This window comes from Trichechus manatus, unplaced genomic scaffold (genome assembly GCF_000243295.1).
Source record: "Trichechus manatus latirostris isolate Lorelei unplaced genomic scaffold, TriManLat1.0 scaffold00018, whole genome shotgun sequence".
NCBI classification, from domain to species: domain Eukaryota; kingdom Metazoa; phylum Chordata; class Mammalia; order Sirenia; family Trichechidae; genus Trichechus; species Trichechus manatus.
This window is the reverse complement of record NW_004443954.1, coordinates 8602725-8621046: the sequence shown is the minus strand read 5'-3', so window position 1 is coordinate 8621046 and position 18322 is coordinate 8602725.

The following is an 18322-nucleotide window of genomic DNA, read 5'->3' as shown; positions in this document are numbered from 1 at the left end:
TGGAAGAGCGTAGTCAATGTCGCTGAACTGTGCATGTAGAAATTTTTGAAATGGTGTATTTTTGGCTATATGTATTTTCACCAAAAAAAAAGGTTGAGAAGTTAGAGGGTTGACATGTTATGGGGTAGTTAACCAATGTCATAAAACAATATGTGTACTACTGTTTCATGAGAAAGTATTTGTTCTGTAAGCCTTCGCCTGAAGCACAATAAAAAAGAAAATTTGTGAGTGGTTATATAGAAAGATATGTATGCTATATAGGTGTGGGCAAGTGTAGGGGAGTACATGTGCTTGCATATATAGGTATAGTTGTGGGCATTTGTAGGTACATGTTTGTATAGCTGCACATATATATTCATGTATATAATAGAGTACATAGGGGGCACAATTGTGTAAACTTTTTAAATATATCCAAACACCTTGTGGGACTGAGTTACTGGCCTTGAAGGCTAAGGACCATAATCTCGGGGGACATCTAGGTCAACTGATATTACATGGCTCATAAAGATAATGTTCTACATCCTAGTTTGGTGAATAGCATCTGGGGTCTTAAAAGCTTGTGAGTGGCTATCTAAGATACAACTATTGGTCTCTTCCCGTCTGTAGCAAAGGAGAGTGAAGGAAACCAAAGACCTAAGGAAGCAATTAGTCCACAAGACTAATGGCCCACACAAACCACAGCCTCCTCTAGCCTGAGACAGGTACAACTAGATAGTGCCTGGTGGCTACTAATAACTGCTCTGACCAGGGACACAATAGAAGTTCTCAGCTAGAATTGGAGAAAAATGTAGAACAAAACTCAAATCCATAAAAAAGACCAAACTTACTGGACTGATAGAGACTGAAGAAACTTCCGAGACTATTGCCCTAAGATAACTTTTTAATCTGCAACTGAAGTCACTCCCGAAAGTCACCTTCAGCCAAATAATAGATTGGCCTCTAGGGTTGCTATGAGTCAGAATCAACTTGACTGCAATGAGTTTGTTTGGTTTTTTTTTTTTTTTTTGGTTATGAAATAAACAATAACACCCATGATGAAGAATGTCCTCCTTAGAACAGTAAGCTACAGGAGACCAAAAGGGCAATATTTACCCAAAAGCAAGGATGAGAAGGCAAGGAGGGGCAGGGGAACTGGAGGGATAGAAATAGGGAAGGCAGAGTGGAAATGGGGAGAGTGCTTATACATGGCGAGGATAGCAACCAATGTCACAGAACAAATTGTGTATAAATTGCTGAATGGCAAACTAATTTGTTGTGTAAATTTTCACCTAAGAAACAATAAAATGTTTTTAAAAAGTGTACTTAAAATAAAAAAACTGCAAATGTTTAAAAAGAGAACTCATATTGAAGTATTTAATTGAATATCTAAATAGAGATATATACCGAGTTAATGAATGGGAAGACTCATTCTCATGAAAATATTTGTTCTTTCCAAATTGGTCTATAAATTCAATGCCACTCTATTAAAATCCCAATAGAATTTTCATTGTAACTTCACAAAATCATTATTAAAAGTCACATGGAAGGGAGGGGAGATAAGAAGAGCTAAAAGAGTTTTGATGAAAAAGAACAGAAGTGATTTCCCTACTAAATATTAAATTTTATTATGAAATTATAAAAGTTCAAAGAGCATGATACTGTCAACAATAGAGTAGTACAATAGCAGAGAGAACAGAACTTGATTCATGCATGGATATAAATTTAAAATATTACAGATAAGGCTTTACATGTGAGTGGTGAGAATATGGATTACTTAATACATTTTTCAAAATCCTCGCATTGGTTGCCTGTGCAAAAAAAGGAAACAAAATCAGATTTCTGCTTCCACACTTCATGTGATATTAATGATATTGTTTGATATTTTCCACATTCCACTGGATCACCTTTCTTCGGAATGGGCACAAATGTGGATTGTTCCCAGCTGGTTGACCAAGTGACTGTCTTCCAAATTTTTGGCATAAATAATTGAGCATTTCCAGCATCCATTTGTTGAAGCATCTCAATTGGTATTCCATCAATTCCTGGAGCCTTGTTTTTCACCAATGTCTTCAGTGCGGCTTACACTTCTTCCTTCAGTACCATCAGTTCTTCATCATATGCTACCTCCTGAAATGGTTGAACAACGATCAATTCTTTTTGGTAGAGTGACTCTGTGTATTCCTTCCATCTTCTTTTGATGCTGCCTGTGTCGTTCAATATTTTGCCCATAGAATCTTTCCGTATTGCCAATTGAGACTTGAATTTTTTCTTCAGTTCCTTCAGCTTGAGAAATGCTGTGCATGTTCTTCCCTTTTGGTTTTATAACTGAAGATCTTTACATATTTTATTAGGATACTTTGTCTTCTCTAGCCACCCCTTTAAATCTTCTGTTCAGCTCTTTTACTTCATCATTTATTCCATTTGTTTTAGTTGCTACATTCAACAGCAAGTTTCAGAGTCTCTTCTGACATCCATTTTGGTCTTTTCTTTCCTTCCTGTCTTTTAATGACCATTTGTTGTCTTCAGTACACTGACCAGGAACTGCCAGAAATTCAAACCAAATTCAAAAGAGAATGTGGAACAAGGGATATCATTGCTGATGTTGCATGGATCTTGGCTGAAAGCAGAGAATACCAGAAAGATGTTTATCTGTATTTTATTGATTTTGCAAAACATTTGACTGTGTTAATCATAACAAATTATGGATAACATTACAAAGAATGGGAATGCCAGAACACTTAATTGTGCTCACACAGAACCTGTACATACACAAAATGACAGTCATTCGAACAGAACAAGAGGATACTACCTGACTTAAAATCAGAAAAGTTGTGCATTGGGGCTGTATCCTTTCATCATAATTATTCAATCTGTATGCTGAACAAATAATCCGAGAAGATGGACTATATGAAGAAAAACATGGCATCAGGATTGGAGGAAGATTCATTAACAACCTGCGATATGCAGCTGACACAGCCTTGCTTGCTGAAAGTAAAGAGGACTTGAAGCACTTACTGTTGAAGATCAAAGACGACAGCCTTCACTATGGATTACACCTCAACATAAAGAAAACAAAAATCTTCACAACTGGGCCAATAAGGAACATCCTGATAAACGGAGAAAATATTGTAGTTGTCAAGGATTTCATTTTACTTGGATCCACAGTGAATACCCACGGAAGCAGCAGTTGAGAAATCAAGCAAAGTATTGCAGCGGGGGAAATCTGCTGCAAAATACCTCTTTAAAGCAAAGATGTCACTTTGAGGACTAAACTGTGCCTCACTCAAGCCACAGTATTTCCAATTGCCTCATATGCATGCGATATCTGGACAATGAATAGGGAAGACTGATGCCCTTTGAATTATGTTGTTGGCAAAGAATATTGAATATACCATTGACTGCCAAAAGAAACAAATCTGTCCTGGAAGAAGTACAACCAGAATGCTCCTTAGAAGTGAGGATGGTGAGACTTCATCTCATTGAGTTTTAACATGTTATCAGGAGAGACTAGTTCCTGGATGATATCATTCTAGGTAAAGTAGAGGGTTAGTGAAAAAGAGGAAGACCCTCAATGAGATGGACTGACACAGTGGCTGGAAAAATGGGCTCATACCAAGGCTTTAGGCAAGTTCGTTCTGGTTTGAACCCCCTGCTGAGAATTTGAACTTCCACCCCGAATATACTGAATCAGAATCTACAGTTTAACAAGATGCCCAGGTGATGCTTATTAAAAAAAAAAAAAAAAAAAAAATTCTTATGTGTACATAAGAGTCACTTGGGGATTTTGTTGTAATTCTTACGTATACATAAGAATCACCTGGGGATTTTGTTAAAATGTAGATTCTGATTCAGTACATCTGTGGTGGAAATGCAAATTCTCAGCAGGAGGTCAAACCAGAATGAACCAGTTTGAAGCCCTGACTCAAACATAGCAATGATTGTTAGGATGGCACAGGACTGGGCAACGATTTGTTCTGTTATACATAGGGTCCCTATGAATTGGAACCAACTCAACAGCACCTAATAATAACAAAAACACTGGCACATTGAACATAGAAACACATTGTATATAGATTATAAAAGTAAAGGTACAAATCAAGACATTATAAATTTAAAAAAAAAATTTAGGATAATATCTATATGACTTCTGTAAGCTAAGACTTAAGCCATGCAAGAACACTATTTTCTGTGTGTATAGAAGACAAAAGATTTCAGCGTATAAACATATTTCCTACGAATCATTTAGGAAAAATAAACTCAATTTTTAATATGTTTTAATAAGGGATATATTCACATGTTCAAAAATAAAAATGTAAAAAGCAATACTATGAAACATCTCCCTCTACATTTATTCCAATCTCACCAACCTCTCCCTTCCCAGGTTGTCATTTATAGCAAATTCTTACATATCTTTCTAGATTTTCTTTATGTATATACGATCATATGTAGCTATTTATTTTCCCTTTTTCCGCAAGAAAACATTATACACACTGTTCTACATTTTGCATTTTCAAACAACGCATCTAGGACATCTATCTATATAAGCACATAGATTCCCTCATTCGTTTTTTACAGATGCATTTTATTCCATTGTATGGATGCATCATCATTTATTTAACATGTCTCCTATTTATAAATGTTTGGAAAACAACTAATTTTTAATGGTCAGAGAAAATAAATAGAAAATCCGCAGAAGAGGATTCCCAAATTGTTAATATGCTCAACCTTATTAGTAATCAGAAGAGTCAGTTCAGTGTAACTACATACCCATCAAAATGGCAACAGCAAAGTAGTCTAATTATGGAAAATATTGGTGAGAATAGAAGAAACAGAAATTCCTGACATCACTGGCAGAATTAAATTGCTTTAGAGAGCATTTTAACCCAATTTGGTAAAGTTAAAAGTTTATTATTTATTCAAGTCCTTGCTGTGTGCCAGTTACTCTTATCAGTATTGGAAAAAATCATTGAACAAAACAGGTAAAAATCCTTGACTTTAGAGTGTACATTCCATTGGGAGGGGAAGTAGAAAATAAAAGCGTTAAATATTATACACAAACATATATGTGAAAGATATGTGTATACATACAGTACTTGAATTATTAGGTGAAGATAAGTGCTATGTAGAAAAAATTAAGTGGGTTGGGGAGTGTTGGGAAGCTGAACATACCTTATGAACTAGTAATTTACATTAGGTGTATACAGTCTGGATAAAACTCTCAATATACACTTATTAAGACATTCAAAGTCATGCTTGTTACAGTAATATTTGAAGTGGTAAAAAAAAAATTGGAAAGTTCTAAACATGCATCAAAGAGAGGCCACTTGGTAGTGATCCTCCTACAGAAAGATCATTAGAGTCAATCACAGAGGATGAATGGAAGAGAGGCAAGATTGGCATGAGGGAGAGTTGGTAGAAGATCATTGAGGTACTTTACACAAAAATAATAATGACAGCTAATATTCAATGGGTGCTTATCATGTGTTGGGTAATGTTCCAAGTACTTGACATAACTCATTTAATCTTCACAACAACTCTATGTACTATTATTGTCCATTTTACAGATGAGAACACAAAGAGAGAGTTTGAGGGAACTCCCAAGATCATACTTCAGTGGTGAAGACAGACATCAATCCCAGGCAGCCTGAGTTCAGAATCACTGTTTTTAACCACTATGTCGCATGCCATGTGTTCCCACTCACCAGAGAGTGAAGAGTTTGTGCAAAAGAATCTTCCCAGGAAAAACTGTATTTCCTTCTACCTAGTTACTATTGTTTTATGTTCTGTTATCTCTGAGAAATGGTGTTGTATTAGAATAATTTAAGGGAAAGATATTCCAATCATATTATGTTAGAAGCTGGTATTTTACTTCCCCACATACAGTTGAAAGAGCAAAGATCCATCTTCATCAATATTCTCTTAAAGCAGTTTTTAGTCTCTCCTAATTAGGTTCACAAATATTTGGAGAAAAAGAACGGGAGTTTTATATATTTCATAGAATATACTTGTCTCTCATCTGGTCTAAGAGAGAAATTTCACTGAGCGCTGCATTATGAGGCTTAAAATTATGCAGGGGTATTTTTCCCTTCGTGCTGTGCCATGTGTATGCTTTGATGTTATTGTTACTTATTGTCAATTTCATGCCCGATTATAATACTTTTTTAGGTAACCTAGTGTCATTTTAAGGAGGCCTGGTGACATGGTGGTTAACGCGCTCGGCTGCTAACCGGAAGATCGGCAGTTCGAACCCACCAGCTGCTCCACAGGAGAAAGATGTGCAGTCTGCTTCCCTAAAGATTTACAGCCTTGGAAACCCTATGAGGCCGCTATGAGTTGAAATCGACTTGACTGCAGCGGGTTTGGGTTTTGGTTTAGTATCATTTTAGATGTGTATTATACATCTAACATTGTAATGAGATGGCAATAACTTAAAATTAGGCACTAAACGTCCCCAATTATAATAGCCCTGGATTTTTTTTTTTTTTTTTATTGCAACCATCCTCTCCCCTCATTGTGAGTTAAAATATGTTCTGTCTAATTAGGGTGATTAGCTCCAAGACTTAAAAAATGTCCATCTTTCTTGTACATAAAATATCAAAAAACGTTTTGTACAACATCTAGCCACGGCCGTTGATAAATTTGAACATGGTGAGGCTTCTCTTAGTTTCGACTTGAAAATGCGAGGATCTTCTTTTAACACATTTATCTGTAGATCGAGTTGATTTCACTGCTCGGCTGTAAAAAGAAAATAAAAGTCTTTTAGATAGATTATTGGATTTAGTAGGAGAAGCAAATCCACTTTGGAAGAGTAAAAATCCTACCGGGTCATTAAAGTCTGAAATATTAAGCGTGGTGTATTTGTTTTTACAGGGGTGTCTCACGTGCTTTGTGCTACACTGAAATTTGTAGAACTTTATAAACCTTCTTACCTTGTAATAGCTAAGCTATTACGCTGTAAAGTAACTTTACTTCTTTCCAGAATGTCTCAAGCATGGGGATAAGTCTAAATTCCTATGACATTGCCCCTTCTGTAAGTAAAAAACAATTATAACTCAATGCGTTCTCAACCCAACTTGGTTGTTGGGAAAACTGAGAAACTTGCTCTCAATATGCCAAAATCTCCAGTAACCATGAGAAGCCACTGTGATTATTTTCTTATGCTTCTGTGTAGTCAGTTAGACAGAAGGACAGACCTTGGTGACAGAAAGACCTGGATTCAGGTGCCACATCTACCCCTTCTTTTGTGATCTTGGGCAAGGTTTTTTGTTTTTGTTTTGTTTTGAAGTTCTCTTTCAACTCAATTTCCTTGTCAATGGGATAAAAATAGTACCTACCTCAGAGAGTTGTGAGAATTAAATGAAATAACGTGTTTAGTGTGGTGCCTAGAATATATTAAGAGTCGCATAAATGGTAGCTTTAGATTATTTCTACTCCATGATTCCCTCTCATCCTTCAAGTTATCCATATCAATATAACACACAATTCAATGTGCAAACATTGCGTAGAGTAGTTTTGAGTATACGCCACTTTAAAAATTAAGCTTGCCCCTAGAATACACATATCTGATGGAATTTTCTATAATAATAATAATAAACTCTATAAGAATCCGCATCCTCCAAAGAAATCTCTAGTCAATCAGCCAGATGCATGATCACTTCCAGTCGATTCCGGATTTTAGGGGTCCCTGGAGGTTTCTCGGCTTGGAGTCGTGAAGCACCTAGAGAATTTGAGTTCACATAGGCAATTGCCCAAAGTTCCCAATTTTTTCTCTTGCACATATGTTCTGAATCCCCACCACCACCTCCAGAGATGACAAAGATCTAAGTCTTGCATTCTGTCCTCTCAGTCTAGGTCCCCAGTATTGAAACAGATGCATGAATGAAAATAAGTTACTCTGGGTCACTGCTACATACCCATCTGGGAGCCCCTCCTGCCCAGAATTCCCTCCACAGTCTAGCCAGAGAAGCTTAAGTATTCTATTAGGGTTTTTGATTCCTGAAGATAAATTTACTCAACTAGATTATGTGGCTTTACAGATTTGCTCCCAAGCGATAATTCTTTTTGAGACAGAATACATTATTAACGTTTTTTAAATCCTACTTGGCTTAAGTTAGGAGCCCTGGTGGCGCAGTGGTTAAAGCACTAACCAAAAGGTTGGCAGTTTGAACTCACCAGCTGCCCCATGAGAAAAAGATGTGGCAGTCTGTTTCTATAAAGATTTACAGCCTTGGAAACCCTTTGGGGCAGTTCTACTCTGTCCTATAGGGTTGCTATGAGTCAGAATCAACTCAATGGCAGCGGCTGGGTGGCTTAAGTTAATTTCTGCTCCTCTTCTCTGTATTTCTGGCCTTGGGCTTTCATTAATTCTGTGCTGAGAATGTTAAACCCTGTCCTCACCATCCTCCCTTTCATAGTATTTTTTTTAATAAGCTTAAAAATGCTGCATACACTCTGCCCCTCCAATCCAACGGCATTATGTCTGTGTCCAAATATTTGGTTTGTAAGAAGGACAAGAGAAAGGGCTGCAAAAAGGAAGGGCATGGGTTTTCACCACTGTGAAAGAAATTACTGAAATGTAATACTAAAGTTATTCTGAAGGTGAACATATCTTTGTTCAGAAATACGGGGCCAATATATGGCAAAATGCATTAGTAGAAAGTTGTAAGCTCTGCTCAATCTCCAAGTAGCAAATATTACCACCTCTCAGAGGCCTTTACTTTGGAGAAATTTCTGCAGGACTAAGAAAATGTACAAACCCTAATCATATACTAGATTCCTTTAGCCCTTCCGTTTTTTGTTCCCTCTCTAAGCCTATTTAAACATGCAGCTCCTAGGACTCATAAACTTCCAACGGACACTTGCTTCTCTGGTAATAACCAGCATTTAGGTGATTTCAGAACAATTTTACACAGTTTTATTTGACACAGTAGAAAATATAATTGTTATCATCTTCATCTGAGGTATTAGGAAACTTGGAATCAAAGAGTTTAAATAATAAACTGATAAGCCACAGATCTAGAAGTCAAACTCAGATTCCCTGATTCCAAATTCCATCGTCTTGAAACCCACTGTGATTTTTCTCAAATAACATACTATATCTGACTGTCCAGACTTATGTTTAAAAATTCATGTCTATTTTTTTTGTTGTAGGATTTATGGAACATACAAAATGGATACCCCATATACGATAACTTTCAATTTAAGCAAACAATTTAAAAAAATTGTTAGCTGATGTAGAGAGGATATTGGATAAGACATGATCGAAGACTTAAAGCAAAATAAATGAATATGACATTGAAATGAATCTAGTGGGGGGATAACACTTACACAAATGACTAAAATAAATATTAGCAGTGTTTTCCAAACATTTCCTACCATATGACTCACCTGGAGGCACTTATTAAACCTATGAATAGAGTCCCACGTCTCTCCCCTGATGGTTCTCTTTCAGTATCTGTAGGTCGAGCAAGTATTCCATGTGATTCCCATGATGGAACAAGTTTGAGAAACTCTGAATTGCGTAAAATTAACGCTAATAACAGGAATAATTAAAGTTTTATGGTATCTCAAAGAAGGTAGAGTTTATCTCCACTTGTGGAAATCTGAAAAGACTATATGGATGAAGTGATTTTTGAGTTAAGTCTCTATAGCTGGGTTGGGTTTCAATAGCAGAGGAGCTTCACGGGCAAAGACAAAATATCACGAATATATACAGTAAGTTTCAATATGGAAATTATTTCAGCATATGTGTCAGGAAGGATAAGTCCATATTGGAAGAGGGCTTTAGGTACTTATGCTAGGGAATTTTAAATTAATTCAGTGTGTAATTACACACAGTGGTAAGTTTGGGTTTTTTCAAAGCTAAATCAGTTGATTAAATCTAAAAGTTCTCCATGTTATTTTTCACTGACTCCAAAGTCAGCTGAAAGTAATCATAGATTTTGATCCTCTACAAGCCAAAATAATGATTTTTTTAAAAGAAAGGGAAAAAAGAAGTTTATGTACTTTACTATGCACATGAAAAAATCATTTGTATAAATGAAAGGTTTTGTGTTTATATATAAAAGTTAATCCCTATAAATCATATGTGTATATTTTTATAGATATCTCTAAGTCTTTCTGGTTGACCTAAGCTAAGTTTATCACACTCATCTTTGCAAACTTTACTTATTTTGTATCTTTTTTTTCTGTTTGCATTTCCACAGTCTAGAGCAATTATTTCTTGGGTGTATACATGAAAAGTCAAATCAAGTATTTTAATTAAATAAAATTATTTTGGATTCCAGGTTGATTTGTCCCATATGACTGGGTCTAAGGAGACACAATAATGGAAAAAACCCTAAAATGAAAGCCCTTTTATTTATCCAAAGATTTATTAATTATGCTACAGCAAGAGTTGGTAAGTGATGTCTTCATTCAATGAGCCATATTGACTGTTATCACTTACGGCAATCGCCTAAATGGCAAGAGCAATAATGCCTTCTGTTGGCAACAGGGGATGTTGATATGCCATTTTTCAGCATGTCCAGTGACACGTGAATTCTAACCCTAGACAGTCACCTCTCCTGCAAGAGTTAAGTGTGAGAGAGTAATAGCAGGCAAAGAGACATTTACAGGGATTTCGCCTCCCAAGTGAAACCCTAAATCTATGCAGAACTAGTCTGGATTGCGTAAAGTCAAAAATCTTCCTTTTGCCTAAGTGGCCTCCTTTCTCCCAGACTTCTCTCTGGTCGTGTCTTGATTTGGAGTTAGGTGTTAGGTGGTGTTGGTGGATGTATAGGAGTGTGTGTGCATCTGAGGGTGTATGTGGGTATGTGTGTGTGTGTCTCAGGCACTCATTCCCAAACGGGAGGAGTCTCTGAGTATTGCCTCCAGTCTGGTGAAAGATGTCAATAGTGACATTGAGCATTGACTTCAGTGGCTTAAGTATAATACATGAACTAACTCTTCAGTCCTTACAACAGCCATGTATTTATATCCTCATGTTACAAAGGGGAAACTAAATCACAAAGAATTTAAGTAAATTAAAGTTGTACAACTAGCAAAGTTGTGTGACAGAGTCAAGATTCCTACCCAGGCAATCTGGCTCTAGAGCCTAGTCACATAACCATCACATTATACTGCTTCTTAGTAGGAGCTCTGTTAATCAATTTTGAATTAAGTCGTTGACTAGAGAGATCAGTGCTCTCCACTCCCTCTGTAAAGTTTAACGATAGACCAGTGCTTTCTATTCCCTGGAAAGTACATGGAGGTATCCCGACTAGCAAGCCATTCTCTGAAATCACCAGCTTCTACTCACACAATGAAGTATGTGCTTGCTAAGAATCAGTTGTTTTTCTTCTCAAACCTATTTATACCAGTCTAACTCAATGTTGTAATTACATAATATGATTTTTTAGTACATTAACTGATGAAATACGGGTGGAAAAGGAAAGATAAATTAACAAAAGTGAAAGGAATTCTTGATTATATAAAATGAATGTTAATTTTCTTAAATTGATAAACAAAAATCATTTTTAAGGTGTTAATGTTGAATTAGATATGGAGAGTCAATCATAAAAAAATTACAAAAGGTTAGAAGCGTTTTGCACTTAGACTGCTTTGAAAGCATCTTCAACTCATAGCGCTTCTTCAAATAAATTTATACTGGAATTTGTATAATAGTTTGGTTTCTACAAAAAAAGACTACAAATTCTGGTCAGAGAACATTTAGTCGAAGCAAATCTTGGTTCCTACATGAAAATATTGGTGAACGAGAGCAGAATTTTATGTTTTAAATTAAAATAAAAATTTTACGGCATGATTACATACCGTTGTTAATATGCCTTGCTTTTTTTAACTTTTACAGTTAATAGAAAAACTACTATTGCTGTATTTATCAGGTAAGGTTTCTACTAAATATTCAAAGACAGGGAGACACCAGTCCCCTAGGCAGACTTGAGTTTTAACTGATCTCTCCACCCCCAGGAGAGTGACTCAGTGCAATATTCTGGGTCTGCACAACCCATGTCAACACTCCTCCTTGAGGGATGAACAAGTTTAGGATATTGGTTGAGAAAGGACAATAGCTGAGAGCTCCTTTAGCCAGAATATACGTAAAATAATTTTTTTTCAAGGGAGTGAGGTCCGTATCTTTGACTTAAGAAACGTGTTGTGACTTCAGGTAAAGAGACTAGTTGTTTACATGCCTTTGGGATGCGAATGACAGCGTGAACTTAGTGAGACAAGGGAAATATGTCGGGACTGATCCTCATTTGTCAAGTTTGACTTCATACAAGTGCCTGTACCTTGATAGGAAATATTTTATATGGATATAATCATGAATACCTGCCCATATGAACACTTCATATCAAAAAGCAGGCCTAAAACAGACAGAATGCTGCTTGAAATAGAACATGTCTGGTCTTTTCCTTTGACTTTGGACTTTGATTTCCTTGTAGTCTGTCCGTTGCAGGTTTATAACATGAATAGTTGTGTCTGAATTAAGATTTCATCCGCTCTATATGCCCTTTCACTAGAATGAGAGGGTAAAAGGAATGCCAGTGTGAACAATAGGTAGGGACTTGAGTGAGGTAAGGTGAGCTATGGACTGACTGGCTTCTGTGTGAAGTGTTTCTTGTACACACGCTTTCTGAGTCTGTGGTGGGACCTCCATGGCGGTAGGCAGAGCATGTGGCTTCCAACGTCTTCCTCTTCCCTCCTAACTTTACTGCCTGAGCTACGTGGAGTGGAATCTCCTCTTTTTCCCCATAATTCCAAATCATACTCACACATGATTCCAGGAAGATTAAAACTGACCTAAATAGAAAAAAACTTGGTGTGTGGTTTAAACATCTGCTAGGAAAGCGGAAGACATCAGTCAATCAGAAAATATGCTAAGTCGTCTGGCAACTGAAAGACACAATAGCTGACAATTCCATTTCTACTACTTCTAAAAATGTGGATTTTCGTTTTCTTAATATTGAAAGGTACTGCTTTAAAACTCCACAAACACACAGATCCTTGAGAGGTGGAAATGAGCCTATTTAGTTACAAATGCTGAGACTGTTAGAGAGCTGAATAGTGGGGAAATACTTCCCAGCAGGGTGACCTTTATATAATCTGCTTCTGATCTAGTTTAGACCCTTGCATTTTTGGCCATGTCAGTTGGGAAAAAAACAAAAGTATCTAGTTGTTGTTTGATTTGTTTTTCTTTAAAATTGAGATGAGATCTCAAACTTTGTCAGAAGTTTCTTCAGGCTTTAAAAAATAAAAAACTCTTACTGTCCAAACTTAATTAGAACTTGATCTTTTCATCTTTCTCTGCATTGTAGAGGATCTGTGGATGTAAGGTCCCTGCTCGGTAAACATCTAAAAACTCAAATATAATGGTGGGTTGATGTCATGGTGGTGGGGGCGTGGCACTGAAGCAGAAGATAATGCCATTTTTAAAACTCTCAAAACAGTCCCTTCCTTCCACATTTCATTCTTTCTTTTGCTGATTTATTTGTTTAAAATTATTTTTGAAATTGTATTTTATGATAAGCACCATGCATATACCAGAACAAAACAGACACCGCCCGTGTCCTCAGAGATCTTTCTATTTAGTCATTTTAGACAATTGAGACATTTTAGGCTCACCATAGACTAATGAAGAGTCAGAAAAGAGATCCACACACTGAAGTGATATAATCAGATAGCCTATTTGGAAAAATCACTCTGGCTGCAGTGTAGAGAATGGACTGGAATGAGCCAAAACTGAAGAAAGGAAGCCAGTTAGAAAATTAAGATGAGGTTTGCTTGAGTGTTAATGGGGTAAACCAATATTAGTTGCCAAGTAGACTCTGACTCATGGCCACCCCATGTGTTGCAGAGTAGAACTGTGCTCCATAGGGTTTTCAATGACTGATTTTTCAGAATTAGATCGTCAGGAATTCTTCCAAGGCAACTCTGGAACCTCTAGCCTTTTGGTTAGTAGCCAAACTCATTAACAGTTTGCACCACCCAGCAACTCTGTTAATGGGGTAGCAGAATGCTAATAAGCTTGAATAAAACTCAGTCAATTTAAATAGTATTTAGGAGATGAAAGTACCAGACTGAGGAAGGTAACCTACCTTTTTTTTTTTGGCCCAGGGATAATGCATCAGTGGTGATACAGAACCCAGGAAAAGGAAAGTTTGAGCGGGGGCGGGTGTTCACAGGGAAATCATGTGGTGTGTTCCAGATATAGAGGACTTGAGATGTTACCTGTTGTTAGTTACCATGGAGTCAATTCCGACTCTTGGGGACCACGTGTGTTACAGACTAGAACTGCTCCCATACAGTTTTCTTGACTGTAATCTTTATGGAAGCAGATCCCCAGGAGTTTTCTTCTGCAGTACTACTGGGTAAGTTTGAACCACCAACATTTAGTTACTGGGACTCCCAAATTGAAATGTTCAGTAAAGGGCAGGTATGGCAGCCATGGGGATGCTCAGCTCTCCCAGCAGGAGAGAACCAGCTGAGGAGTGCAGTCAGCTGACAGACTCCGGATGCCGCACCTGCACACCCACCTCCCCAGTCCCAAGGCCATGCTCTCCCTGGCTACTCCCAGCCAACGACTGGGCATGGTAGAATACTAGAGCCAGGCATTCCCACCCTATGCGGACCCCCTACAATAGGCAATCTTTGCTTTTCACCTGCCACTGGCCTGGCCAAGACTTTCTAAGAGATTTAGTTATCTGCTTCTCAGAGCACCCAAACTGACAGCTATGTTTCCATTTGTCTGAACTCAAGACAGATCCAGACTGGCTATCCACACTTGAGAATCATTAGCAGACAGAGGATAGCTGAGATTGAGAGTGATTGACATCACTTCACAGGAGGAGGTGGAATCAGAGTGGACAAAAGCCTGTGGCGGAAGCCTGAGGAGCACCACCAGATAAGGCACTGGGAGAAGAATGACAAAAAGGAAATTGAGGACTAAGCAGAGAGTAGGACAGAGGTAGGTGAGGTCGGAGGAAAACTGGGAAATTTCGGTATTATGGAAGCCAATGGGGAAAAGCAAATATTTCAAGAAATGGCTACTGGATTCAGCAATAAAGAGGTCACGTGTATACTTGGCAAAAGTCTTTTTGTTGGCATAACAGTGCAAGACGCTAAAAACTGGAAGTGATTAGGTGGAGATGATAACCAAAAAAACCAAAGCTTTGAGTCAATTCCAATCCATGGCAACCACCTGTGTTATAGACTAGAACTACTCCATAGGGTTTTCTTGGCTGTAATCTTTACAAAAGCAGATTGCCAGGCCTTTCTTCCACATCACCACTTGTTGGGCTCAAACCAGCAGCCTTTAGGTTAGTAGCCGATGGAAGATAAGTGAGGAAAATGAGCAAGAAGGTTGGCTGTGAATGGAAAAGAAGAAAGAGAAATAGGGAATCAGATGGAGGAAGACTTGGGTTGAGGAAATGTGTGTGTGTGTTTAAGATGGGAAGATTGAGCATGTCATATTTCCCTTCAAGCTCGCATGTCCCTTTGCCTCATACTTAATGTTATTTTGTCCTTCTCTTTTACCCTTATTTAATTTTAATTCACCCTATGCTCTACTACCAGATCAGTCTTCCTGAAGCACAAGCAGCCTACCTGCTTGAAATTCCTTAGTTGCTTCTCTCTTCCTATAAAACCAAGTCTAAACTTCTTAGTATGGCATGTGAGACCCTCCACACTTCCAAATGAGCTGACTTGCCTCCATTCATCAGAAAATCTTTGCTTCCCTCAAACCAGCTTCCCTCACTTCTTTCACAAGCCTTGAATTTTTCAAGCCTCTGCACGCTTGCTCCTCCTGTACCATCTCTGCAATTCCTTCTCCCAATTGCTGCCTCTTTCAAGAGGCAGATCTCAAATACCAATCTGAAATGCCACCTGTTCTCAATGACCCCATCTGGAAGGGGCCCTCTCTCCACTCTGTTCTCATCACACACTCACCCTCCATTACACATCATCATTCTTTACCCTTATTGGATTCTAAGCTCTGGGGAAAAGAGACAAACGTTTGTTCTTCATACAACCTACAGCACCCTGCACCGTGCCTTATCTATAGCAAATGTTCACAGGTGTTCATTGAATTGAATTAGAATTAATTTTAAAATCCATAAATATTTAGTGAGGTTTTTTGTACTATCTAAAAAGCACTTGCTTTATCACTTCTTGGTCTTTTGGCTAAGAACAAACGTAAAAAGCACCAGTTTTAGCTTAGGAGCCTTAAGAACCTTATTAAAAAAAAAAAAGTGTGAAACGGTCCTTCCTGAAAGTTACTGGGAAAGAAAAAAAAAATCTAATCATAGACATTTATAAAACAATTCATTTCTTTTCATTATGAATTTATTTCCACTGGGGTCAAAACTTGGATTTTTAAAGATCCAAAGACTTAATAATATTACATAAAAAAAAAAAAAACTATTACTGGACAATGTCGTATAGGAAGCATTACAATTTTATGTAGTACAATAACTAGTGATTTTAGCTGATCTTTTTCTCCAATCCGTAACATAATAGAATGTTAGATATGTTTAACAAACGTTTAAGGACATTTGAAGGTTTAATCTGGGAAAGGTGTATTACAAGCATTTGTGAGCTCTGGATCTTTGAGAGCAAATCCAAAGCATGTATCAAAATAAGGCATTGTTTTCAGGGCTCAGAGTTTTTCTACTTTTGTCATGATAATATGCTTCTGGGGAATCTATTTTTTTTCTAATTTTCTCCATTCATAAATATGAATTATATTTCATTCCCAGGAATGTTGGAATGTTAAGGAGCTTAAAATGAAAGACACACAGTGTTGAAAAGCCCTTTTAGTCATTACCTGTTCTGCCTCTATTAAGAATGTAAAGTATGTCTAGAATGTGTTTGTGTGTGGCCTAGACATCCTGCCTCTGCTGTGCTATTTCCTTAAAAAACAAAGAATCACCGATATACAGTAACACGGCACCTAGAATAAAGACCGCAAGTCAAGGTTCAGGTACAGCTCTTCCAAAGAGTTAATTCTCAGATGGATTATCACATTTGAGCTTATCAGAGAAAACAATGGGTACAAAAACCTTGGAAGGGGTTCCTACATATTTTTCTGGTTGCTTCATGGATGCTTCTCATGGGCAAAAGAAGTTTGTTCTCTTCTAAGTAGTGACCTTATACTTTAGATTATCAGAATATAAATACTTTTGGAATCAATCTGAGCTTATGTTCATTCTGTTGGAAGTAGTTCCAGGAAACCATCTGATCATTTTGTGAGAAATCAGAAAACAATAAAAACATTAAAGTAATTAAAATTGAGGATTCTGAAAAACCCAACACTTAGGCTAAACAAGAGTGTAAAATAAACTACCTTTCCACACCAATGCACATTCATTCTATAGAAATACTATAACCAAACCCAAACCCATTTCCAACAAGTTGGTTCTGACTCATAGCAACCCTACAGGACAGGGTAGAACTGCCCCATAGGGTGTCCAAGGAGTGGCTGGTGGATTTGAACTGCTGACCTTTGGTTAGCAGCCGAGCTCTTAACCACTCAGCCACCAGGACTACTACAGACACTAATAATTGAATGCTTATTTAAAATGGAGGATACGTGATAAATTTTCCTACCAAAGGTAGGCTAGACCGTGAAGAGAAATTAGAAAGTATCTTTTTGTAGGGTGTGGGAGTAGCTCATAGATACTCTCATCCTATGACTGGTCTCTGACACTCAGAATAGCAGCTTTTTGGTCAGCCACATTACACTTACATGGATATAAAAATGTGTTTTCTTCTTATTCCAAGTTTCCAAACAGTGGACTGAATCACACTTTGAAATGTTTCCCCTCTCACCAAACTTACTGAAGACATCTTAATAGGCTACCAATGTAGAAGTCAAAGAGAAGGTTTTTGTGGTAAGAAAACAAGATTGTTATTTTAAAGAGTTGCAAAATAGGGCACATAAAGTTTTCAGTACTTTTTGGATGGGAAATTCTGCCCCACCCATTCTGTTACATAAAAATATCTACACCACGGTATTATAATACAGAGAGAAGGGGAAAATCATGCGTATCCTTTTAGAATACATTCGTGTGTCCTCTGGATATAATTTTCCACTTTTCTTGAAGTCAAGTAAGGAAAAACAGACTATGACTAGATTATTTTTTGTTTCTTTATTTTTATTTTTTTGGTGTCAGTCACACAATAAGCTGAACAAGAGCTGAGATTATCAACATAATCTTTCTTCATCTTTTCAAGCTGAACCTGACATATCAAAGTGGAATCAATCTCTCCTGATCTTTTCTTCCTTCCTGTCTTCCTTCCTTCCTTCTTCCTTTCTTTCTGTTCTTTATTTTCCCAGAGGATTTGTTTC